General features: G+C 40.5%; 1 non-coding gene across 4 annotated transcripts in view; it reads right to left on the bottom strand.

The window, feature by feature from the left end:
• Window positions 1-27,818, bottom strand: part of LOC116151727 (uncharacterized) — a 62,564-nt gene that overhangs the window by 9,371 nt on the left and 25,375 nt on the right. The window contains exons 4-10 of one of the 4 annotated variants that reach the window (XR_010381339.1): window positions 25,728-25,913; window positions 24,757-24,966; window positions 24,119-24,394; window positions 23,016-23,239; window positions 16,714-16,913; window positions 16,288-16,411; window positions 14,320-14,467 (exon numbers count right to left, since the gene is read on the bottom strand). This is a non-coding gene — a transcript (uncharacterized LOC116151727). The remainder of the gene's footprint in view (window positions 1-14,319; window positions 14,468-16,287; window positions 16,412-16,713; window positions 16,914-23,015; window positions 23,240-24,118; window positions 24,395-24,756; window positions 24,967-25,727; window positions 25,914-27,818) is intronic. The other 3 variants (XR_010381341.1, XR_010381340.1, XR_010381342.1) reach the window with 3 other exon arrangements.

Below are 27,818 nucleotides of genomic sequence, written 5' to 3'. Positions count from 1 at the left end.
CAACAATGTTTTCCTAGAGCAGTCTACTCAAGCAATAGAAATACAAGCAAAATAATACAAGTGGGATCTAATTAAACTTACAAGCTTTTGCAAAGAAAAGGAAACAAAAAGCAAAACAAAAAGACAATATATGGAATGGGAGATAATAGTTGCAATAAATGAAACTGACAAGGGCTTAATTCCCAGAATATGTAAACAGCTTTTACACTTAATAAGAAAGAAAAACAAACAATTCAATTCAAAAATGGGCAGAAGCCCTAAAGAAACATTTCTCCAATGAAGACATACAAATGGCCAATAGGCACATGAAAAAAATGCTCAATATCATTATCAGAGAAATGCAAATCAAAACTGCAATCAAGTCTCACCTCTCACCAGTCAGAATAGCCATCATTCAGAAGTTCACAGACAGTAAATGCTGGAGAGGCTGCGGAGAATTGGGAACCCTCCTACACTGCGGTGGGAATGCAGTTTGGTGGAGCCATTGTGGAAAACTGTATAGAGGTTCCTCAAAAGACAAAAAATTGACCTCCCATATGACCCAGCAATCCGACTCCTGGACATATATCCAGAAGGAACCCTAATTCAAACAGACACTTTCACCCCAATGTTCACAGCAGCACTACTTACAATAGCAAGACATGGAAACAACCTAAACGTCCACTGAAAGATGACTGGATAAAGAGACTGTAGTATATTTCTCCAATAGACTACTATTCAGCCATAAAATAATAATAAAGTAATGCCATTTGTAGCAACATGAATGGACCTGGAGAATGTCATTCTAAGAAAAGTAAGCCAGAAAGAGAAAGAAAAATACCATATGAGATCGCTCACATGTGGAATCTAAAAAAAAAAAAAAAATCAAAGTACAAAGACACAAAAAGATAAACTTATCTACAGAACAGAAACAGACACAGAGACATAGAAACCAAACTATGGTTACCAGAGGGGAGAGGGTGTGGGAAGGAATATATTGGGAGTTCAAGATTTGCAGATACTGAGTATGTATAGAATAAACCGCAAGTTTATACTGTATAGCACAGGAGAATATATTTAATATCTTATAGTAACTTATGTTTAAAAACAATATGAAAATGAATACAGGTATGTTCCTATTTAACTGAATTGTTGTGCTGTACACAAGAAACTGACACAACATTATAAACTGAATAGACTTCAATGAAAATATTTTTAAATAGACCAAAAACGAAAAAAAAGAAAAAGGATATTATGAAACCAAAAGAATAAAGTACTGACTCAGGCTACAATATGGATGAACCTTGAAACTTTATGCTAAAATAAGCCAGACAAAAAAGGACAAATAGTGCCCTTTAAGGTGAACTGTATCTAAGCGTTTACTGTACTACTTCTGTAAATTTTCCGGAGGTTTGAAGTCTATCAATATCAAAATAAAATGTATTATTCATTAAAATCATAAAACGCTTCCTCACAGGAGGGCTTTAATTATTAAATGCAGAAATGCATGTAAAGCTCCTGGAAAAACACTTTGCACTTCCACACACAGACACTGCTGTCACTGCCGCTCAGAGGGTGGTGCCAGCGCTGATGAGGGCTGCCTCCACTCGCTGCCCTGCAGACAGGACTGAGGGCCTGGGCTCTGACAGGCAGGGTGAGCGTGACCCTGGGTCAGACACAGCCATGCCCCAGACTCTGCGTTACCCAACTTTCTTATACAAACTGCAACATGTAATGTAAACACGCTACAGGGATGTATCTTACAACACAGGGAATACAGCCAATGTTTACAGTAACTATAAATGGAGCATCTATTGTACACCTGAAACATATCATTTTAAATCAGCTATATCTTTGTAAAAATTAAAAAATAATTTAAAAATGTTATCACTTTAATATTCAATTCGGTTTTTAAGTAACTACTAAACAGCTTAGAATGTATAAAAGCATTTAAGTGTGCTGTTTGTTTACATATTTATTTACTTTCAGCCTCCTGCTAAAAGAGAAATTAAACAATTTTTTTAAACACACCTTAACAACCATAACAACAAAAAGGCAAAACTGAAAGTGAAGAGAAATTGGAGATTCAATACTTAAATGAAACCTGGGGGAGGTAAAGTCATAAAAATGGATTCCCTGGAGTCAGGGCAAGTGTTAAAGGCCGACTAGAAATTCAGCTGTAAGATTCTTGGCAGCTAAAGCAAAAAGAAAAGATCATGGGGGGTGGTAGAGCGTGTGCTTAGCGTGCACGGGGTCCCGGGTTCAAGCCCCAGGGCCTCCACTAACAGATAAATACACCTAATTACCTACCCCCCCAAAAGAGCCCCAAAGAAAAGAAAAAGAGAAATTTCTTTCCAAAAAAACCTGATATTAAACTTGGATTAAATACTTAAAAAAAAAAAAAAGAAATATAGAAAAGATGAGTGACACTGTGAAGGAAAAGCCCAGCTGGGCTAACGAGCTAAGTCACAAATCTAAGTGTGATAAGTGTCGGTTTACTGATCTAAGTATTGCTGGGCTAACTCGTAAATCTGAAGTTTAGTGTCAGTTTACTGGGCTAATAAGCTAACTCGTAAATCCAAGGTCAACAATTGTCAGTAACGTGATCTGTTCCAAATTCATAAGCTTCAGTGTACTGATTCCTTGCTTTTTGTTGTTTGAGCCTTATTGGCTAATAGCCCCTTACTTGTAATTAACCCTATAGAACCTCATGTGCAGGTCTTGGAGGTGCTCAGAGCTTCGGAACAGAAGCCCCTCTGAGCCCGCCGGCATAATAAATCTCAGTGCTTGTTTCTTGGCTGGCCTGTTGTTTCCATAACAACACAAGCGATAATGACCTTGAGATAAATCTGTGATGGCTGCTGGCAGGTCCCCATGTCTCACGTGGCAAAATCTGAAACATCTTTCTCACCACTCAGAGTCATCATAAACCCACCCCACACCTCCCGCTGTTAAATGCAGGAGCACAGGCAGGGCCCGGCCTTTGCTCTCTCTGTGTCATCACAGTGAGGCAGGATGGAAGGGGGCAGAGCACAGCCATTCAAGGAAGGCCACAGCAATTAACATCAAAATGGTGAAGGATTCAACCCCCAGTAGGCCTTGAGGCTCAGGATGAAGAGATTTAACTTCTAGCAGAGCTTGAGCTTCATTATACACCCATTGTAATAGTAACATGGTGAATAACATGCCCCAGGCACCATGGCAGTCCCAAGGCTAGCCACAAAAGGTCACAGGGTGGGAAATGGCCAACTCCCTGGGAATCCCAGCCCCTTGCCCTTAGGCTGGTCCTTCTACATATTAGCAAATGAAACCACCAAGCACAAGAAAACGAGCAACACAGCGCCACCTCGCGGTTACCCCTCTCTCTCCCTCTTCGGAGAAAGCCCACACTCTGTGGAGTGTGTACCTACTTTTAATCTGAGTATCCAACCCCCGCACCTCGTGACCTTTCTCTTGCCTTTCAATGTATCTCTCTGAGTAAATCTACCTTTACTCAACACTGGCTTGCTCTTGAATCCTTTACTGCAAGAAGCCAGGGAACAACATCTGGCGGGGCACATCCCAGGGGCTCAACCAAAGCCTGGGACACAGCCCTTCTCATGCCTCACCTTTTTTTTCTTGTATCAACAGGACTGGGTTGTGAAGGGAGCTCTGAGGCCCCAGCTAAGGGACAGAAGCAGCCCCCGGGCTCGAATTGGCGGGCAGCCTCTTCCCCAGCAGGGGCCTTGTGGTCTGCCTGGTTCTCTGTGTTTCCGTGTTGTGCTGACTCCCCAGCCATTCAGCTTTCTCCCTAGGCCTGTCCCCACAAAACCCTTCTCTCCAAAATACAAGCACATCATGTCACAATCCTCTTGTTCAACCAGGAAATGTACAGCCCACTATTTCCCTCCCCAGTAAAGTACCTAACTGTCCTCCCTCCCATCCCACCACTTCTTTCTTTGTGAGAACTCTGCACTCTCCACACACCATCCTGAACGCAGGTGCCTTGCTGGCTGGGACCGAGATGCTTCAGTCTCACACAGCCTGCGTCCGTTCACTTTCCCCTTGTTACCTTAAAAAAGCCTTTCCTGAGTCACCCACTAATCTGATTCTGAACTTCACAAAGTGCTGAGGTTGCAGTCACTGTGTGCATACCTCCCAGGTTTTGACTAGGTTTCCTTTGCAGGATCTTCATTAAGGAGCTGCATCAAGAATTTTAAAGAGGCTATTCTTACATCTGAGCAGCGGAGCCTGCAAAACATTTAAATGGCTTTGAAGAGAGAGTTAACCAGGTACAGAGAGGTCGCAGGTCCTAGTCAACAGTGTCATGAGGCAAAATGTTCTTCAAAGGCTCAGAGAGGCTTCTGAACACGAAGTCGGCAGGGAGGAGGTGCCAGGCAGTGAGTGGGGTGAGTGACACAGGGTACGCTCCCCTAGCTGGGGAAGAATTGGATTTTTTTCTAGTTTTCCAAACAATTTCTTAATACCTTTTTCTCCTATTGTCACATACCATTTCCTACGAATTAAGAATATCAATTTCAGTCATTTGGGCCGCTCGGGAGAAGCAACAGGATGCCATTCACAGGGCTGGGACATGACAGCCACGCCAGTCTAGGTTGAAAGACCAGTGGGGGTATTTCCAAGGTAATCACGGGCATGCAGCAAACTCCCCAGCTTCAATGACCTCATCTCAAAGTGGGGCCAATAAAACTACCAAGCAATGTGCGTGATGATTATGGCCGACAACTGTTTACTAGGTAAGTGCCCGTGACAGCTGCAGCTTAATGGGGAATGAGTATGACAAACGAGGCCCAGTCTACCTGGTCACAAGCGCCCTGCCTTCCTGCCTTGGTGCAGCAGCAGAGTTTGTTTAGCTGAGATGAACGCCCCCAGAGCAGCCCCGACGGGAAACTCCCAGCTCTGCACGGCGAGATGTGTTCCTTTCCTTCTCAGAGCTGATCACAGTTTGCAGTTGTCTGTTTTTATGTTTATCCCTTTAGTACCTGCCTCTCCTCCGGAGTTTTTGCTCAAGCAGCGCAGGGCCAGGTGTGTCTTGCGGCCTGCCGGATATTCTGGGCTGGGAAACAGCCGACCACACATCTGCCTCTGGTGCTGAACGGAGACGGCAGAAGGCCCAGGGGCCCATGCTGAACAGAGGCCCCTGCACCCAAAATTATGGTCTGACTTTCGGCAAATTACACAGTCTTCTTTACCCTGAGATTCCTCATCTGTCCATGAAAATAACTGCCCATGGCACACAGAGTTACAAGGATTAAAGGAAATCATCAAATTCACAACCTAGCCAAGGGGCTACCAGTGCGCCCTCAACAGGCAAATGCTGCCTTTACGGCTCTGACACAAGCCAAGTGGGGCGGCCGCACACAGTGAACACTGCTAAGTGCCAGTGTGTTAAGTGCTTCATGTGTGCTACAATACTCTTTAGAACTTACAACAATCCCAGGAAGAAACGAATATTATCATGCCCATTTCACAGATTCATCAACAGGTTAATAGAGGTTACATTCTACTCCAAGGCCCTATGGTGAGGAAATGGCGATTTAAACCAGAATCTGGGCCCAGGCCTTGGCTCCATCTCTCTCCCATCCACCTGACCACTTGCCTATGAATTCCACCTGTCCAATACCTAAGTTTGCAGCCGGCCAGCTCTTAAATGCAATGTGTGCCACCGTTTGTCAATGTTGGTTAATTACCATAAACTGTTCTCAGAAACCACTACAGTAAAGAAAGGTGGACTTAAGGAATTCTGCATTGCGTTCTCCTGTAATGTGCAGAAACCCTTCCCTACACCACCAAATCCTTTTTTATGCTTCCTCCATGTTTATGTTTGCACACGGCTTATTAAATTAGGAGGTACCTGCAGTAATTCCATCTCGGTTGCTTTCCAAGGTTGCAGATTATCCATAATCAGTCCGTGAACGAAAATACTACAATGAGAATGAAAATACTGCAACCATGTCAGTAAACAAAGAATGCTGAAACCAAGTCATTAGCAGCTGCCGCCAACCCCCAGCGAGGACAGGCCTGCAGCCCAGCCGCTGCAGCAACTCACAATGGTGCCCTCTGAGCAGACTCAGAATAAGAAAGGACAGGATACTGGCCCTAGATAGCTAGGTGCTTCTCTAAAGAATGAATTCAGTGAGTCCAAAATGTTTGCTTCCTCCCATACATGGAAAAGCACTAAATTCTTGAACTTGAGATACCTAGCTTTCTTTAGATAACAAGTAATCTTTTATTGTTCCAACAACCTGGTCTTTGTTGTAAAGCTCCTATATATCCTAGCTCCTCCTCAACCTCTTGGGAGCAGTCCCTCAGAGAGATCTGAGAGGCTGTCATCCCGGCTCGAGTCCTCCCGCCAAATAAAACATAACTCTTAACTTTTAGGCTGCACATGTATTTCAGTCAACAGTTTTGGACACCATGAAGGGACCCAGAGCAGACTCTTTCCACCTTAACTCTCCGAGTAACCAGGGCCTTTGTACCAGCAGTGGCCCTTTGTGCCCATCCGCCTCCTCGGGGAGTCCAGATGAATTTGGGTGAGTCTCTCCTGGTTCTCGGATCTCACATATTGATTGATAATCCTGAGTTTTATTTGGTGGTGTTTCCAGGTACCTGGTCCTCCAGTTGAAGGAGACTTGGGGGAATTACCCACCCAGTGGAGACATACTGGGTGGGACCTGGTTGAAAGATAATGAGAAATACCCACCTTGAGGAGATGTCCGAAGTGAGCTGGTGGAAACATATCAGGAAAATACTCACCCAGTGGAGACGTCCCGAGTGGGTCCAAGTTGAAAGACACTGGGTTCAGGACTGAGTGGTTAGGTAAGAGGCTGGTCTAATGTTTTCCTCAATTTGGTTACATCCATTGAATTTTTCAGGATAAAAGTAAAACTCTTATGAGGAACCTTTCAACTCCACAAATGGGACCCTCCTCCTGGCTGGTAACAGCTTTCTCGGGTGACAGAGAAACTTGCAGGAGTGGTAGAGGCAAAGATTTCATGCCATAGAGTTGTCCCTGCAGGAAATCTTACTAGCAAATTTATTCTGAGAAACCGACCTTACAATGGGGAATAGAACTTTCAAAAAAAATAAAATCAAAAAAGAAAAGAAAAAGAAATGACAGATTGCCTGCCTCCAACTATTACCCCAGCCAGGTTTATGTACGTACAAAACTTACAACATTAATTGGGAATTAGAAAAAAAATCTCACTCTGAAAGTAACTAACCAGGCCTGATAAAAACATTTTTTGGAATTCTGAACTTATAAAAACAAAATCCCCGTTAGGGGGAACTTGGATTTCTCTTCCTGTGTCCTTGAATTGTAAACGTTTTATCTTTCTCTGTGTCTTTTAAGTGTGTGTATGTATATATATATATGTTTACTTTTTTTTTTTAAGGAAACCTTGGACTCTGCCATACAAAAGGTTCAAGTATTGTGTAAATATTGTGGCCACGCAAATAAATTGGGATTCTAAGCAATTCTTTGATTGTACCAATTTTCAGATATTTTGTCATCTTAAACTTTGTTGCATCAGCCTGGACCACAAAGGCCTTTAGCTTTTGGAGAATAAACCTTTGAATTTTATTTAGGCAACACCCCCACTCTCATGTGGAAGAGCTTCTTCATCTTATTGGTTTAAAATCACTATATATATATAAATTGATGGCCATATGATGGATCCTTTAATTTGGGAAAACTTTTAAATTGGTGAAAGTTGAAAGAGATCTCATTATAAACAGCTGTTTTATTGGTACCTATTAAAATCAAGTTTAAAGGTAGAAAATTATATCTAATGATTAACCTAAGAAATTAGTTAAAAAAATAAAACTGGCTTGAAAAGCTACATTTGTGTTTTTCCTTTCCGATAAATGGTTCTAGAGATGTTAATAAAAACTTAGAATAATTAATGTTAATTAGATTGAATAACTGGAAAAAGGATTGTAAAAATGTCGAAAAAAAAAAGTTAAGGGGCTTATCCCAAGTGGATAAATATTTTTATATGGTTATTTTGAATGAGATAAATAAAATGGACATTTTTGGATTTAGATACAAGGTTTTGATAATACACTACTTAAAGTTTAAAAAAAAAAGGACCAAAGAGATCACCTACTGCCCTCCAACATTAAAGTTCAAACAAGTCCGTTTTATTTACCACATTTTAAAATATATGTATATATAGACTGAAATACTTGATCAATGATTGGGACAACAGACCAATTAATCAAATTAAAAACTGAGAAGGGTCTAAGCTCTTTGGCTGAAACTTGGGCATCTAGAGAATTTTATATAAAATTAGATAAAATGCACAAAAAAAAAAAGGCTTCTGGCACTCCTAGAAATAAGAATTATTGATTAAACCTAATAAATATAAAAATTAAAGGTATAAGATTTAATCAAATTGAGATAAAATTTGTAAAATTGGTATATTTAAATGGTCTTTATATAAAACTTTCATTTAATTATATTGTGGGATAGATATATTTCAATGGAAAAACGCTTCCCCTTCTTGGTATTATAAGGCTGGGCACATATCTGTCCCTCAGAAAATATTAATTGAACAAAGTAGAGGAAACCAATAGAGTTACATGAGCCGTCCAGTATAACGTAAAACTAAAAATTAATATTCGGTGGCTAATAAAAAAATATAGTAAGAGGTTTACCCTGGGTTTAACTTATAGCTCAAGGAAAAGAGACCTTACTAAATGCCTTATGCAAGCTTTGGAAAACATGATAAAGTAAACCTTAAAGTTTTAAAACACGGAATTCTTTGTTTACAGCTCTTCTCACTGATAAAAAAAATGCCAATTAAGGAGAGAAAATTGGGTCTGGGTGACACAGCAGTTCTCTGGGGAATTGGAAGAGTGTGTCTTTGTCTTGCAGATCAGAAATGTAAACACAGCAAACAGTGACCTAGGACTGAGCCTAATTAGCTCAATGAAATAAAACTTAAGGCCAAGAAATTTTTGGCATTTTAGAACTCAGAACTCTGACGGGTCCTTCAGACTTTGTCAAGAAATCTTAAATGTCTGTTTCATAAACAGTAAGCCTTAGTGATTTGAGTAAGCAAATTCACTTTACTCCAACTATTATTATACCTATCTTATAAGTAAGTTTTAAAGTGAAGCTATGAGATCTCTAGCTTTTGTCTGTTTATAAGACTGTGTACACATTATAGATGTGAGATAATTCTACAGCTAAAAAAAAAAAAATCAAAGTCAAAGTGCTCTGCTTAATTGACGTAAAAAATAAGAGCTTACAAATTAAGTATTTTTAAAATAAAAACGGACCAAATTGAATTTCAGCTTCACGTGAACTGGAGAATATTCAATATTAAGATAATATTTGATATTGTTTAGTTTAAGAATGTTCTAATTAATATAAACATCTTTAAAGTCATCAATATTAAGTATAATACCTTTACTGTACCTAGGTTTAATGAAAGTCAAATACGATCCTGTTATATCTGTTGCAGATTGGTCAAGAAAAAAAAAAACAGTAATGTGGTGTGGTAAAATTTTAAGTAAATTAAATGCAAATGAGATGAGATCTTTGGGTAAATTTTTAAAATATATTTTTAAAATGTATGCTTAAGATAATCTCTAAATGTTTGGTATCTTTAAATTCTAGAGTTGTACTAAATTAAGTCAAATGATAGGATTTTATTAAATAGCTATGCCATTTTCAGATAAAATAAGATTGAAATATGAATTACTTAACATGTAACTTCCTCTTACAGAGAAAATAAAGGTGTTTATAAACATTAATAAATGGTTGGTGCCACCCTGAAATAGTCTCTATTATTAATGGAATGATCTCAGTATCCTAGGAAAATAAGATAAATGTGTAAAGAAGTTATAAGAATGGAATTATATTTTGTTAATGAAAAATAGTGAATATCTCCTGAAGCTGGTTACTTCCGAATGGAAGAGAAAATAAGGGACACACTAATATGAGTATAGAAAGCTGTGGAAGGCTTGTGGAAGAGGAACCATGAAGAAAGAGTTCCGTATGTGGTCGGAATTGGCTAAGTCTAGAATCAACTTGGGCAAAGTAAATGAATCTTAGAAGTAAGCAGGTACAAGACTAGATTTGGTTTTCTCTCTGTTAAGAGGAAAATATTTTCTTAAAATGTTAATCCACCTTCAGTAACAGATTGTAAAGCTTCTTATATCACTTAACTATCTGTTCTGCCTTTACCTTTGACGTATTTTCTTGTTAATGAATAAGTACTACGTTACAGTGATCTATATGTTTATCTGACCAAGTGTTTTGAAATCTTTTAACAAGCTCCCCAAATATCAATTTCTAATTAAAGTTCTTTTAATCTCCAGTTAAGTTTGGGATGTTACAGAGGGCCCCTGAAACATCCCAAAGAGAGATTTTAATCTAGTAAGTTTCATTTGGCATGTTAAATAACATGGTATTGTCAAATGAATAATAAATCTTCTAAGGTTATATTGTATGAGAAAATATTATTAATATAGATATTGTAGAAATTATATGGACTCCCTAAAATTCTGGTATATCTGAAATGTTACCAGTGATAATTCTGGGTATAGTGACCAGGTTTCTTTATCGATTATAGTGTAACAGTTTAACCATACTTTTAAATCTTTTGTCATTTATAGACAGTTAATGGTTGTCTTCTGATGGTTTTGCAAAATGCTTTCTCTTCAAGGAGATTTACTGGTTTCTAATAAATTTCAAACTATAGCAGTGAACTAAACTGGGTAAGAAATTTTAAAGTTACAATGAAAACTGATTAAAAGAATTAGTTACATGGGACTGAGTAAACTGGTGAATATGGTTATAATTTTTGATCTTGTTTAAAATACTACTGGCTTTTAACCTGTTTCCCAGACATAAAGAATCTCTTCTCTTTAAGCTAGTTATGATTCACAGCAATTTGATAAATTATACCTATGTAATCAGACTTGGAACAGTTATCTTTTCTCTCTATCTGATCCCTCAATCGGCTAAAAACTCTTAGGTCCCCAGTGGCTCTATCAGACAAATGAGGAAGATCATCTCCTAACAGATATAGGAATCTCAAGGTATTTTAAGGATTTTAAAGACAAAAGAATTTACCTAAATCTGTAAGGCAGAAATCCATGACAAGACCTTGACAGGGCTTTCCTGGCCTTAGCAAACCTTATTAACATTCTACCCTGAGACTCCTAATTAAAAGTTCCAACACAGCCAATTTAAAAAAGCCTATATGATCAAATAATCAGACTTTAATTGTAAACAAATTAATCTTGACATGGCTTTATTTGAGAAAAATGAGGGTAACTTTAGAGAGAAAAAAGATTATAATTTAGTGGATATTAAATTCTAGTTTTGTTAATTGAGGTCCGTATTTACTAAGACACTTCCCAGATCATTCCTTGCTGTTATGTCACATTGCTGTACAGTTTAATTGAATTATGAAAAGGGTACTCTAGGTTTGTTTCTGAAGCTCAGTAATCTATCCTTGGGTAAATTTCCAGTGCCCCATTACCTGCAGCCAGGGGATTATACATACTGGAACAGGCATGACTTAAAGAACTCTCTCCAACCTGAATGGAAGGACCCTTTATCAGGTACTCTTAACTAGACCATACACACCAAACTGAAGGAAATGGACTTTAGGGTTCATTTCCTATCAGAAATAGCCCCTGCAGTGCACTGGCCTATAGAGCACTGCTCACCTTAAAACAATGCCCAAATGGAGAAAAAGCTACCAGGCCAGGATGAGAAGAAGATGACATCTGAGGTAGACAGCTGACCCAAGACACTGGACCAGGCCTGCATAACAATTACTGTGATAATTTCTCCTACCTTTAATTATGAACTACTCCAATTGTTAAGTTTATGGTAAATTACCTATGTCTAGTACTTCTGTGTTACCTTGGTGGGTTTCCCTACTCCAAGGCTCTAACTAGATAGCCCTCAGAAATGTTATTCTAAAAATAAATTATAGTTCTGTTTAGGCCACTGTTAATCTTACAAGGTGGGAGATATCACCTGGCCAATTAATACCTGCTCTGACCCTGACCATAAATATGAAATTTCTCATAAGATCACTCAAACTCAATCAGAAATACAAGCAAAATTTTAACCCAAAATTACAACTTCTTGACTGTTAAATTCTTACTCGTGACTTTATTAACGTTACTAGCTGTATTACTGATATACTGTCTATTTTATAAAATTGTTGTCTGTTACATTTCCCAATGTGTAACTAGGCCTACAAGATTGATGATGGCTAAACATCTTGAAGAAATAGATAAAAGTTATAACCCTGAATAAAGTAATTGTAATAGTGTGATTCTAGGTATGGGAATGAGCAATGAAGGGTAAACAATTCCTGGATCATAATAGACTAGTAATACAGGTGATCCAGAGAACTTTTAGTATCAACAGAGCCTGATAAAAAAAACTAACACCTTGAATGGCAACTCAGAAGATTCTTCACCTGAACTAGGATTGAGCCATCCCAGCACCGTGGGACAAAATTTGTCATGAAACGTCTCTCAAAATATTGGTCGAATTTAGGACCAAAGGGGAGCACTGTGAATGAAAATACTACAATGTGAATGAAAATACTGCAACCATGTCAGTAAACAAAGAATGCTGAAACCAAGTCATCAGCGGCTGCTGCCACCCCCCAGCGAGTGCATGCCTGCAGCCCAGCCTCTCAGCCACTCACAGTGGTACCCTCTGAGCGGACTCAGGCTAAGAAAGGACAGGATACTGGCCGTAGATAGCTAGGTACTTGCCAAAGGAATGAATTCAATGACCCAAATGTTTGCTTCCTCCCATACATAGAAAAGCACTAAATACTTGAACTTGAGATATCTGGTTTTCTTTAGATAACAAGCAATATTTTATTGTTCCAACTACCTGGTCTTTCTTGTAAATCTTCTATATATCCTAGCTCCTCCCCTACCTCTTGGGAGCAGTCCCTCAGAGTGATCTGAGAGGCTGTCATCCCGGCTCGAGTCCTCCAGCCAAATAAAACATAACTTTTAACATTTAGGCTGAACGTTTATTTCAATGAAGTCCCAGAATAGTCACAACTCATAAATTCTGTAATGGGACACACTGGATCAGGAACCAAAAGCGTGTTTTAGTCCGGAAAAACTACAGTTTCCTCTTTCTTCCTGTCATTATACAATCCCACCAGAACTCATTAATTTGCTGTCTGCTCATCTGGCAACCAAACTCAGAGAAGAGTCAACTCAGCAGAGTGCTCTACTGGGGATAACACCCCGCAGCAGCACTGCAGGCTACCTGCCCTCCCGCACGCTCTGCTGACCCTTGGTGTCCTCCGTGGAGACCAGGCCAACAGAGCTGTTCCCAACAGCTGCGAAGTCCCACACGTTAAATAAATCATTTTATTTTATACGATATTTTACGTATATACCCATCTCTGAAAACAGATTTGCCAGAAGCCCAAATCTTCAGCATCAATCTGCAAAGGCAAATCCAGTCCGCAAGGGAAAACAAGACTTAAGACGAAGCTAAGGCGTCCAAAGTACTCTCCACGACCTAAGGCCTCCAAAGTCCCCTCCAGGACCGTCAACCAAACTGCATTCAGGTCTGCAGCTGCAGGCGGCAACACGTCTGTATTTAAAGCAACCCCTTCCTGCCCTCGGGAGCTACAATGTCCCTGCAAGCCCTCCCTTCTCAGGGTAAGAGCAGCCGCTGCAGAACCTTGCAGGGAAGCAGTGACAGGACTGGACAAAGAGGATCAGAGCTAAACTAAGCCTTCTGATGACACGAGCTTGTCACTGTATCACTTTACAGATGAAGATATATATAGAGAGGTGGGGTGATCTTGCTCAAAGTCACACAGCTAATAAGTGGCAAAGTCTATAATTCTGCTCCTCCCTCTGGTGTGACGCCCCAGCTGGGACGCCCACAGGGTTCTCTCGTGCCTGCCTGAACAGTCCTTTCCTGTCACTCATAACACACCAAAGGGTCTGACCCTAGCCTGCCTTTTCAGCATCTTTTCCCTGCAGTCTCGCAGGAACAAGGCTGCTCGGGCCACTGTATGACTTCCGGCTCCCAGAAGCCTCCGTGCTCAGGCTGGTCTTGCCTGTGCATCCGGCCCCCTGCTCAGAGGCTTTTCCTCCCCTACAGAAGGACGTTTCCACTCTCCGCAGCGACACCCCCTCAGGGAAGCCCTCTTCTCGCCCTCAGCACGGCAGGTGTCCCAGGCCACTTCCCGAGCTTCCCCATTAGGACTGCGGGTGCCCAGGTTTGCTAGTCAGACCAGCAGCCTCAGACCCAGGGATTATGCCCGGGTCACCCTGCAAACCTACTGCCCGCCTCACAGCCCCCAGCCAGCAGCTCACCTGGAAGTCACAGCAAGTGATCCACCCAATCCCGAAGTCTTCATTTGCCAGCACCGCTGACGGCTGGTTTCCAACCTTTGGTCAGTTTCGCACAAAACAACAGCTTCAACTGTGAAGCAGGGGGTTTTCTCTTCTGCTCACATCCTTACTGGAAACGTCAAGGGAAACAAAAAGGCCTTTTCTCAACACTTTTGTGATAACACCCTCCCACCCACAATACTCATATGCACAAGAGCTTTGGGTCTACGTGATTTTGTTTCCCTTACACTAAGTGGCTCAAAACACTGTGGGAGTCTTTCTCTTTGGAGGGTATTTGTACTCAGTTTATCGGCTTTAATCTGTTTTTGTCTCCTTCAGTATCCCTAGAAGTTGCCACTTCTTACTCCCTTCAGCAGCCTCCCTCCCAACATCCAGTCTAGGAAATCAGCTGTGATGAGGGGCCCAGGGGCAGTCACAGAAGATGCAACTAAGGCACAGAGAGGCGACATAATTTACCCGAGAAGATCAGCTTCAAAGCCCAACACTGTGTGTCACGTCCCTCTGTTTAACTTTTATGCTAAGCAAGCTAACTTTTTGTAGATTATGGTTATAAACAGATAAGGTTTCAAAATACATACAAGGACACACATCAACTCTAAGATATTCATTAACTCCACTATTTTGTTTCTATTTATTTTATTTCTATTAAAAAAAAAATTAAGAACCTCTGCAGTCAATATACCAAAATGTCACGGGGCTTTAAATACAGAATATAGAGGTGTTAAGTGTGTCATTACTCATCCTTATTTGTATGTTCACAAGACAAAATGATTTGAAAGTCCCTCTCCCCTCCCCCTACTCACTACTGCCTTCACCAGAGCTCCCAAACCACACATCTAACAGCCTTTCAATTTACCCATAGCTGAACTCATCAGTTTTTCCCCAGAACTCCCTCTGCAGCTTTCCCTCCTCAGAGCACAGCAGGACCATCATTTACCTCATTAATCCACCCAGAAACCTGGGCCTTACTCCATCCTAACTTCACAGAAAGTATACATCCTTTCCTTTTTACCATCTAAACATGCCCTCAATCTGTTCACTTTTACCCACTGACCGTCCCACCGGTCAAGTGGAAGCCACCAACACTGCCCACCTGGACTCACGGGTCTCCAAAGTGGCCCCACAGCCACTGTCCCCTACTTGAGGCAAATGGGATTGTGTCACTCCCGCGCTTTTTGGACTCTTTTCAAACCCACTGTTCTTAGAAGAAACTCCAATTTCTTCACCTGGTGAAGGTCTTTGCCATGAAACTGTCAGCTCAGGGAGGGCAGGACCCGCCCTCTCCCCTCGGCACTGCCCTCTGGCAGAGCATCAGCTTGGGAGGACCTGCTGAGCTACACCAGCCTGTATTCTAAACCTGGTCTTGAGTTCTTAGCAAACTGCTTCACTTATCCATACAAATCCAAGGTAGATTAGAAAGATTTTAGATGTTGAGCTAGACTATTGATTTGGGGATTTTGCACTAGCAACATGCAAGTACATGTTCTAATGATTCTGTCTTCTTAAAACCACACCCAGATTTAAGTAGTACTTGTGGAATGTCTTCGGAGTAAAAGGGACTGTACTTTTACAGACTTTATGTTTTATAACATGAACAACCCGGACAGGGTCACAAATTGAACCGCCTCACAAGTGACAGAAGACAGGTGAGAGACATATAGCAACAGGTCACAAAGATGGTAAGAGCAAAGTTGTTTCTCCAACCCCTCAAAAATTTTTTGAAAGAACCGAAAACTCTGAATTTTGAAAGTAAAATACTATCATATAAAGAAATAAAATAATCCTCTTCATCAGGGTTTCAAGATCTGACTCCAGAATTTTTAGCATGCAATATTGAATCCTAGCACAGAAAAATCAGATGGAATAGTGGTAAGTAAGTTCCAGGAAAACTGCAGTAATTCCTCCACTTATAAACGGACATAAACTCACCTGCTGAAGGTGAATGTAGACCGCATTCTGGAGAAATTTGGAAGATTCCAGGCTCCGCTTCTCAATGGCGAGGACATGGACAGCTTCAAAGCATGCTTATAACTGAGTCACCAGCATTCTTACACTGCAGGGGGAAACGGAGGCCCCCAGTCAAGAGCAGAGATGTTCCTGTCGTGTCTCACAGCCCGAGCCTCGGGGACTCAGTGCCCTGCAGCAGCCCGGCCCCAGGTGAGGACCCGCAGCGTGTCCCACCCAAGCAGGAGGTGCACTGTGCTTGAGAAATCCCATCCCCAATGGGGGCAAGAGGGGCTGGTGGTGTTGAGTGAACCTATAAATGCCCACAGAAATATGCCTGCATTCATTCAAGTGATACAAGCAACAGTAGCAGGCTATTTAACAAAATTTCAATTGTCAGTGGAAATTTACCATTCCTTTCCGCTTGTCCCCTGCACTCTGAGACAGGCTTAGGCTCTCTCACACCGGCAGCTCTGATGCAATAGTTGTGAAGTCATTTTACTTTGCTGCAAATGTCCTCACTTCCTGTGTCGCTGTGATTTTCATCTCTTAACACAGTCAGATGTCTTCCTGGATCTCTCCCTGCGTTCCTTGCTCCTGCTCCTCAGATCCTAAGATAAAGGGCAAGTGAAGACACATGACCAGAAAAGGCACCGTGAACTTGAACGAAGTCCTCAGTGATCCCCTAGGTGAGTGCTGCCCACCCCTTACCTTCGATTCTCAAGTTTCTGCCCAGGGTGACATCCAGAAAGGAAAGAGTCCTGGCCAATTAAAAGCTGTGTGGCCTGGGTGCGGAGACATGTGCAGGAGCTGGTTCCGGAGACGTGCCCCTCCCCACCTCTGCTCCCCTCTCTCCCAAGGACCCACTGCCAAGCCCCCAGTCTCCCTGATCTTCTGTCCTTCTCTTCTACTCTAATCCAAGCCCTTTTCCTTTTCCTTTATTCCCTAATTATCCCTAGTTGAAGTGGTTTTTCAGTCACAGTATCTGAAAAAATTTCCGGCAGCTGAAAAAGAGGTCTCCAGAGGTCAATGCCCATACGCTGATTCCTGAAGAGAGCCCCTGGTTATGGGGTCCCTCACCAACACCCACGGGGCATCAGACATGTTGCAGGGTTGACCACCCCCAACAAGAGTTTGCTGTGACCCCAGTGCCCGCACAGCATCCCTGCTCTCATAAATGTATTTGGCCCACTTATCCGTTACTAAGAAGCAAAAGTAAAAAAAATTGCTCATGTTTCTTACTAAAATTATTTACGAGGTAGAAAAAGAAATTGTAATAGAAAAGAATAAATTTGACTGCATGTTAGATCTGTTCCTTTGGCTTTAAACCTGTGCTGTTTTCTAGGCTCAGACTTGCTAGCTCTGTACCTTTTGTAAAATTAAGTTGCCTTTAGCCTGAAATACCCAGGAGAGCCTATTCTCCGGGCTCTGAACTTTCAGGATGTTAACTCTTCTACACTTATGTAGAGATGGCAAGTTGCAAAATAGAGAATAATCTTTGTTTTTTTTGTGAGGTTTTACAGGGGCACCATGATTTGACACACATGGACAGCTGCAAGAACAAAGGATTCCAAGAACAAACAATTCGTACAGCAAGAAGTTTGCAACAACCAACCATACCCACGCCCCTTTTTAGTCTAAAAGGAGACTGAATTCTGACTTGGGGAAGAGGATTCTCCAGGATATCAGTATGCCATCTTCTGAGTCTGCCAGCTTTTCAAATAAAGTCACTATTCTTTGCTCCAACACCTCATCTCCCGATTTATTGGCCTGTCATGCAGCAAGCAGAACGAGTTTGGGCTTGGTAACAAAATGACTGCATTGGTGGTAGTATGTCTCCACTCTTTCCTCAATTCCAATAGGTCACAACCTATCAATTTTATATGCTGTTTAACAACACAACCAAAAAACCTATCATAGGGAATTGATTCTATGGAAATAAAGTTATTTCTATTCCTTCAATACTTGTTTTTCTTTTCTATTTTATTTTGTTTTGCTTATTGAAAAGAAATTAAAAGTGAAATAATTTTATTTCACCTATTTTTTTACAGCTACATATTTTAAATACTACAGAAAAGATTTAAATTGCATTAAAAATTGTTCATATATTAGTATAAAGATATATAAACAATCAATGCGGATTAAGAAAGGAATGGATATTTACTAAAAATCCACTGCACATCCAGTCCTTTACAACCATATCCTGGAATATAAGCTCTAGAATCCAGGGTTCCCCCACTCTCTTTCTCACTGCCAAGTGCCTTAGTAATCAACAACCAAGGCACCATCATAGAACAATGCGATCAGTATTTTAGGTATAAATGAGGGAATTAGCTCATTCAATTCTAAAACAAAAACCTTAAAATAAATACTGAACTTATTTACAGACAAAAAATTCTACACAAAAAGTAGTTCCTTCCCCAAGGTCAGAAAGCTAATAACTGGTAAAGGCAAGATTTGAACTCATCTGCCTGATTCTAAAAACTAAGGTGGAAATCACATTTGATTGTGGAGAGTCCAGCAGCACAGCCTATAACCCTATCTTTGTTAAGATCTAGCCATAGACAGCCTGAGACAGCACCCCATTCCTATGGAACTCGAGGGCTAACGATAACACAAAGGATTTTATATCCAGTAGTTTCTTAGGTCTCATTTATTTAAAGTGTCAGCAGGTCAGCAGAAAAAACTCTGGGAAATATGAGTGGGTTCAGAGCTTTTTGCTGATTAGAAACTCTATTTATCAGGACAGAGTGACCTTCCCATGAGAGGCCACATGGACCTAAACTAAAGGCAGATGAGCAATGAAAACTAACAAGACCCTAGAACTCAAGCAAGAAGGATCCCTGCCATCCCCCACCAAGTTGCCTCTTCACCCGCGTGGAAACGATGGCAGAAGATCCAGGTTCTTGTCCAAGTTACACCATCATGGATTCTCACCCATAAACAGTTATGACTCTATGCTGTCTTAAGGCCTTCCCAACACAAATATGATGACACCAACGTCTCAGCAGAATATCTATGTCTCCACTTCCTCTCTTCTATTAGGAGAATAATTCTATGGCCACAAAGCAGAAATCTAACTAAAAACACCATGCACGAAGCCAGGTGAAGTCTGCGTTACACACTTTGCTCTCATGGTCAGTGAATGAAAACTCAGAATAAGTGGTTCTTCTCCCTCAGTAAGTGGGAGGTAGCCTGATTGTGTGTGTGTGTGTGTGTGTGTGTGTGTGTGCATGCACACGTGTGTGTAAATCAAATACAATGAATTCTGAGATGTGTACAGATTTTTTTTAAGTTACTATCATTTCATGAGGATGAGACAACCTTTAAACTAATTTGAATCTAGTGTTCTGAGACAGTCTCAGGCTCTTTTGATGGAGGAGGGGAAAGGGGAAAGGAAAAGAGGAAAGAAGTAAATGAAGCAAAGGAGTAAGAATACTGCTAGTGAAAGGCAAGACATTAATTTTGTTCCTACTTGCATCACACAAAAATTAGGGACTGGCTTTCCCCTGATGTCTTGTCGAGCACTGAGTTGCAGAAGAAGAGGCGACAGCCCATTTCTCACTGAACTTGTGACAGTACTTGGCATCTTATAGACACAAAACATTTAGCCTGATCGAACACTCTAGCAGCAGGCCGTAATTCTCCTATTTTGAGAGACAAGAAAACAGGAGTTCAAAGAGTGTATATAACTTGACAAAAGTCAGAGGACCAGTAAACAAGAGAGGATGAATTCAAACTCAGATCTGAATGCAGAGTCTGATCTTCCCACTCCCAGGGCTGGAAAATCCTTAACACACAGGCTCCCCAGCTCCCCTGCAGTGTTCCTGGCACCAAGCATTTCCCATGGTGATGGTCTCCAGTTCTCACAGACACAGCGCTCTGTGCAGCCAATGGCCTCCATCAGACCTTGTTCATCTACCTGCCACGCCCACCAGGCTTCACCATAAAGGCAGGAAAGCTGGCTTTCAAGTGCATACAAATCCATCCCTGGTCTTACCTGGGCTCTTCGGAGGCCTCTCCAGCCTAAAGGCAGCCATGAAACTGCTCACAGTTTGTACGTGAGCCACACTACCTCTCTCCATCTGTCTCCCCACCTATACTACTTAGCTATGACCATTTTGAGAATCTTGGAAACAAATTTTGAAAAACAGAAAAGAAAGGATTCTGGAACAAGTATTTAATACTTACAATTTTAAATGACAAGTTACAAAGTGAGTATTGACAATCCGATTCTGCCTTCCTAGGTGTCAGTTTAAACAATTAAAATATATAATTGCAAAAAATTCTCACTTACAAAATTAACTGAAACATAAACAATAATCCGGAATAAACTCAAAAATAATGCCCATGTTCTACATGGAGAAACTACAGGACTGTACTGAGGGGTAAAGTAAGAGATGTGCATGTAGAGACATCAACATATTGCATGGAGGAAAGCAGTTTTGTAAAGATGAAAGTTCTGCTAAAGATAATTCAAAACTTACTAAAAAATCCTATGAAAACCCTTATCTGTTTTTTTTTTTTAACTTGAACAAAGTATTTTAGAAATCTTCAGGAATAATAGTCATAATACTAGCCAAGAAAATTTGGGATGGAAGGAAAGAATCAAAAAAAAATCGCACTTTCAGATATTAAATAAATTTTTACATTATGTATGTTATGGTGCTGGAATAAGAAAGAAAGACTGACAGAAATAAACCATGAGCTCAAAAAGAGACTCTAGTGTACATAAGTATTTTGTACACGTGGGAATTCAAATCAAAGAAGCAAAGTATGAATTCAATAATTGTCCTGGGACAATCAGAGAATCACCTGGATAGAACAAATTCTATTCCTGTCATAATGAACACCAGAAAATTTACAGATAGTGATGTAAATATTAAAACGTACTAATAACAGCAAATACAACTCTTTGCTCATTTTAATTCAACTTCCCCTCATTATAACAATTACTATTATCATCTCCACCTTAGAGATTACAAAACCTACAGAAGAGATTTGTACCATTATAAGAAAGTATTTCTAAGAATAATAACAAAAATATAACCGAAAAAGAAGACATTTACTATCTTAAGTATATTTTGGGCCACAACAAAAGTAAACCTACTGAACAAAATGAAAGGCAAGAAATGACAAGTAAAAGCTGTGTGATGCATGTTGATGAAGACAAGGGGTTAATATTTATAACATACAAAGAGCTGTCACAAAGCAACAAGAAGCTCCCTCACTTAAATGTGTGCAAAGGACAAAAGGGATCATTCACTTTTTAAAAGTCAGATGGCTAATAAGTGAAAAATGCTGAATACCTCACTGGTCATCAAATGCATGCTAAAACAATGAAAAAGCAGATTTGCTCATCATATTGGCAAATATTTTTAAAAGATATTCTAGCTAGTGTCCATCTGTGAGAGAACAAACTGTGAGCGACGTGTTTGGAGGACGACATGTCAATGGATATGTAAACTCTGAAAAACGTGTGTACACACAGACTCAACTCCACTTCTAGGAATCGTTTCGTTTAGAAAAAAAAAATCAGTTCAAAAAGATGTACTCATCAGGGTATTTTCACAGCACTGTTTACAATGGTGGAAAGAAAAGCTGAAGTGAAATCATTTCCAGCGATAGAGAAATGGTTGCATAAGTAATTCTACATCTTTTCATTCCCCACTGGAGAAGAAATTTCTAGAGTCACTTGAAAAGAGCCTGTGATGAATGTAAATGTCACATCCAGGGACTAAATTTCCAGAAGACTTAACTAAAGGAATACTCATACGAGTTCACAGGAATATTTGCAGAAGAAGGATGCCAGTCAAACATCTTTTCTGACAGTGGAAATTGGAGAAAACTGAAGTGTCCACCATCAAGACAACGATGCGGTAAATCACGGCGAGCTGTGGGCTCTGATGGGGCCGGCGTTTCGGCATGGTCCAGGGCCTTGTCCACAGCACTCTCCCACCATAGGTGTCCTTGCACAAGAGGCCACACCTGCACATCAGGGGACCCCTCCACTCTATCTGAAAGGACCGGGTGAGTCTGGAGTGGGAGGACGTCTATGATATACCCCTGAGTGAATAAAGCGAGCTGCATAAAACATATAGTATGGCCTTATTTTTCAATAAAGCATATATACACACACATATACATAGATTTCTCAGATTCGTGTATGTATCTATGTATGTATGTGTATATACATAGGCATAAATGTCATGAAATATATACACCACATTGTCAACAGTTTTGCCCTCAGGAAAAAAGGGGAAGGGATGTAGGGGAGTTTCAGTACCACCACAGTTCTCTTTTCAGTATTTCAGTTAAATATACTTGGAATTTAAAAGTTTATTTAAGTCCGAAGTAAAATGGACGATGCCTCCACAAGACAGAATGCTATACTGGTCATTAAAAATCATGACAGGGGAGTTAGAATATTGTAGTAAAATGTATAAAAATCCGAATGGAAAATGGAGGTCTCCACACAGTAAACAGGCACAGAGTGCTCGCTGGTTTTTATGAGATAGTTGATACACACTGATGAAAAGGACAGAAAATAGATGTTAAATTGTTAATTATTATCTCTGAGTAGTGGGACCAGGATAGCCTCTTTTGTCCCTTTTTTCAGACTTATTATATTAAATACACATTATTTTTCATGTGAAAAAAGCATTTTTAAGATGTGTAGTACCACACATTGAAGAAAATACATGATTACATACAGAAACAAGTAACTAGGAGGCACGGCAGCAGCGTCACACAGTGTAGAACGGGCGATCCTGATTAACACCGCACAGTTACATAAGAATCCACAAATGAGAGCACCTGCTGTAACAGGACATGGCCCCCTTCTATTTGTCAGTTGTGTCTTCAGGGCTGAGGCAGTTCTGAGCACGGACAGTGTCAGTGCTGGTGTCTGGATGGATGCCACTGTAGGTGAGGGCACCTGTAAGCCGAGAGGAAAAACAGAAATCATCCTCTGCTTTTTCAGTCCTGTTTCTTTGTTACTTTAAAAGAGAGGCATAAATAAGATAAACTGTGAATCTTCCCTACTGAAATTTCAGTAATGAAACCTTTCTTAAAATCTTCACAGCTTATATTCTGCCTATAACTGTCTTTTCAACAAAGCATCATATTTATTAAATGTTAATTAACTCAGTTAATTAACTCCCTGTTGAAACCTTCTATTAAAGAATATGAAAAGCACTACGTAAAAGCACCACGCCTGTAGTGACTACCTTAGATGTCTTGATTGCAGTGCAGTCAGCCCGCACCATCCCATGGCACTGAGCTCCTGATGCTGCTAAGAGAGCACGCTGCCACCTCAGATGGAGAGAAACGGTGAAAGCGTTCTCGGAAAACTACAGCACTGACAAAACATAACTGACAAATCCCAGGCTCCTTGGAGGCTGTCATTTTCTGTTTCTGTCCAGACACAGTCAAAGAGCAGAACCACCCCATTCCCAAGCCATGGGACTCAGGTGGGAAGGAGTTTTGGAGAAATTTCCAGGTATAGAATGTAACCAACAATACATAGAACTCTGACAAAATAAAAGATGAAATACTCTGATTTTGGAAGACACTAAAAGTATTCTCCTAAGCCTTAGTAGCTGGAAAGGCTGGGCTCCTCCTAAGCCACTTATTTATTTCACAGCCAGTGAGCATCTCCCACAAACCCTGTTTCCCTGTGTCTGCTGGGAGCCTCAGGCACACTCTTGCTGTTGATCTTATAAGTCACAGGGCAGAGGTGTGTGTCTCACGCCTGCAAACCTCACACAGGCTCGCCTCCTAGCCTCACTGTCTGAACTTGGCCCCATTTTCTCACCTGTTTATTTGGTATCTGTTCTTCTGTAAGCTTCCTGAAGTGCTCCTTGGAACAAGTCAGAAGAATGAGTGGGTAGAGAAATGGACAGATGGACAGGTGAGAGATGGGCAGACAGAAAGAGAGACTCCAAGAAAAGGGGAACAAAGAAAATTTCCTATGCAAAACCCTCTTCTAGTCAGGGAAGAAAACCACCACGGAGAAGAGTGAAGAGGCAGGTGGCTTAGGGCTGTTTCCTGGATTCCATGAAAAGTCACACCAACAGATGAGAGGGTAGAACTATAAATAATAAAAGAAAAAAACACGCATGCTTGAAAAATATATCTACAATATGTACTTTCTAAAGAATAGATTCAAATCAGAAGAGCCCAATAACACAATCATTGGGTATTTACAGAAGTGAGAATCCCATCTCCAATCCACAAGGCATCCCTTTGGAGCACTGAGAGTCTACACGGTGGGGCCATAAAGCCGTCTCCGCAAATCCATTCTATCCTGCACTTACGAGGAACGAGCAGCTGTGCTCGGGCTGCCCACGCGTGTCATTTACACCCCACAGCACCTCTAAGGGGGAGGGACGCCGCGCGAGCCCCTTCTCTGCAGGACAGAAAACAAGCCCGGGAGAGGCTAAGCCGACCTACCAGTTCTCCGTCTCACAGGACTGGTCACTCCAGAGCAGGACTTGAACTCGGACCCACGTTTGTAATCACGGTACTACCGTGGTTTGTGTGCTTTTTGTGTGTATAATACATTTGTTTCCAGCATGAAAGGATATTTAACAAATGTTCGGTTGTCTTGTCTATCTCATTAGCTCACAATCAATCTTTATACTGTTGAATTGTACTCTTCCCCTGGAGAAAGTAACGGAAAAAGCAGGGGTCAGAATGAGGTGGGGGCTCCATTCTTTATCTGGTACCTCATCTCATCCAAGTCCCCAACCAGGGAGAAGGAGCAAATGTTCTCTTCATCTTTTAAAGAGAGGGCTCCACTGATGGTGACTTACTCAACTCCAAAACCAAGGCTGGGGGAAGGGCACAGGCAGTAACCAGAGCAGTATCACCTGTAGGAAGGTGAAAAGTGCTCACGGGAGGGCTAAGGGGTGTGCCTCATTTAATTTCAATTGATAAAAGAATACCACAGTCTAAAAATACTAGCATGCAATGGATTTGCTCTTCCTTGACATCTAGCAAGTTTCCACAGCCCCCATGTAACATTATCATGTACCAGTGAAAGGAAGTGTCTACAGACAGGGAAAATCAGTACCACAGGCAGGCTGAAAACCAGGCTGGAGGAAAGGAAAAGAAAGGGCATAGTTAAGAAGAGGGAAAAGGCTGGGAAAAAGACATCATCACAAGGACTCTCAAGCATCATCCAACAATCATATAATCATTCATTCGAGAGAGTTACTGAGGTCTTATTTTGTGCAAGATCTTACACAGGGCAAAGCAAGAGCACAGTGTCCATGGTGGCAGCAATTGGCGGGGATCAAATACACTTCTGATCCCAGTACCTGCCACACTTGTCCTCAGTATAAAGGAAAAGAAAAAAAAGTAAAATAATACTCTGTAAACTCAACGCATTGTTGAAAAAAGATTAAAGAAGACCTAAATACCTGGACAGACACACCACGCACATTCATGGATCAGAAGACAGCGCTCTTGGGATGGCAGTGCTCCCCAGAGCGATCTGTGCATTCAACGTGGTCTCGATCACAATCTCAGCGGCCTCCTCTGCAGAAACTGACTAGCTGCTGCTACAATTCATATGGGAATTCGAGGGTCTCAGTAACCAAAACGTACTTGAAAAAGAAGAACAACGTGAGAGGACTTGTAATTCTCAATTTCAAATCTTACGACTGTATCTCCACGTGAGTTTAGATGCCATTTTAAAGTTATTATTGTGTTTATCCTTATTTTCCAAATTCTGTACAATGAAAATAACTGTTACAATAAGAAAACTAAAAAGTAATGTATCTTTTAAAACATGCACACCGATTCATTCATTGGGAAAAAAATATTTTAACTATAAAGATTTAAACAAATATCTAGTGAAAAAGGACTACTTAAAAACAAGAGTGCATTTACATTTTTCATAAATTGAAAACTGAAAAGCACAAACACATCAAGTTTCTAGGGAGACCAATGCAACATATTAATAGTTATTTCCAAAATTCTAATTTAATGATGAAAACTCAAGAAAGAGAAAATCGTGATTGACAGCCAACTGCAAACACATGGAGAGCAAAGGCCTAGAAATCACAGTTCCTTTAAATCTGCTACGAACTCAATAGGAGAGGAAATTCCTCACTGAGGGGACAGTGGAATCCCATGCATAAGACAGTATACACAGTACAAACTGCACTAGAATCGGGGGTGATTTTCTTAGAAGAATTCTAAAGTTACAACATTGCTGAAAAACTATAAATACACTGACAGACAGATTAAAAGACACAGTCATATATATTATATAGAAACATATGAAGTCTGCTCCCATGTTGCATAGAAATACAAACATATTTGTTCATTTATGGGCACTGATTACTTTATCCCAGGTAGAGTATTTCAACTAAAACAAATAATCAATAATGCACTCCTCCAGTCAAATCTAGTTGATAAGTTACTCTGCTATGTAACCATAATGTGTCTAAGATAGATCTAAAATTATTGAAAAAGAGCTTTGTATGGCTTCTTGAACTCTTCTCAAAATTCCAATCTTAATTTTAAAATAGATCTGAGCAGTATTTCTATATGATCTTTTCCCTCGTGAAATAAACAACACAGTCTGTTGTCAAAATTCTGTCCTTACAATGATTCACGAGCACTGTATCCTAACAAAACTGCTGGACAGCAAGTCACTATCCAGACACTGTGACCAAACAAGTGAAACACAAGGAAGACAGTGACCCTATTCTGGAGGGCTTATAATCTGTGCCAACGCCGGGGATTTTATTTGATTGGTTTGATTGGGTTGCAAAATGAAATCAATCAAGTAATTTCTTCTTTGAGCATTCTGTAAGTCATGACTCTGTTTTTAGTGTCATGAGCAGGAAAGACTTAAGCATGACTTGATTAGGTCAACTAGCAACAATCATCACAGGAGAGTGAGTAATAAAGAAGTAAACTGATAGCAATGCTTCTGCCTACATGAGACCTAAAATAAACCTACACTGATCTCTGAAACAAAATGAGCAGATGAGGTCCCCAGTGAGAAAACAAACTAACAAGAAATCATAAAAGGAAAGACTTTTTTATTAACAATTCCAGGAAGAAGTGGAGCATGCTGGTGAAGAGCACAGATGCTGGGGACAAACATGAGGGTCTGAACTCCCACAGCACTGGGTAGCTGTGACACTGATATGTCAGTGAAATTTTCTGCATCTCAGTCTCCTATCCATAGACTGGGGACAACAACAGCACCTGTCTCCTACAATGGTCCTAAGAATTAAGTTATTTTATATATTAAAGTTTAAATAAAATACCTCAGATTTTAAATATTACCCCAAAAGCACAAGGAACAAAGAAAACAGTGATAAATTGGAATTCATCAAAATGTAAAACTTTGCTTCAAAGGACACCATCCAGATAGTGAAAAAACAACAGACAGGAGAAAAGTTATTCAAATTATTTATCTGATTAGGAATTTGTATCTTCAAATAAAAAAAAGCTCCTACAACCCTACAACTCAACAATAAAATGGTAACTCA

Source organism: Camelus dromedarius, chromosome 6, assembly GCF_036321535.1.
Source record: "Camelus dromedarius isolate mCamDro1 chromosome 6, mCamDro1.pat, whole genome shotgun sequence".
In the NCBI taxonomy this organism is placed as follows: domain Eukaryota; kingdom Metazoa; phylum Chordata; class Mammalia; order Artiodactyla; family Camelidae; genus Camelus; species Camelus dromedarius.
Note: the sequence above shows the minus strand (reverse complement) of the source record. Positions and strands in the feature narration are given on the sequence as shown.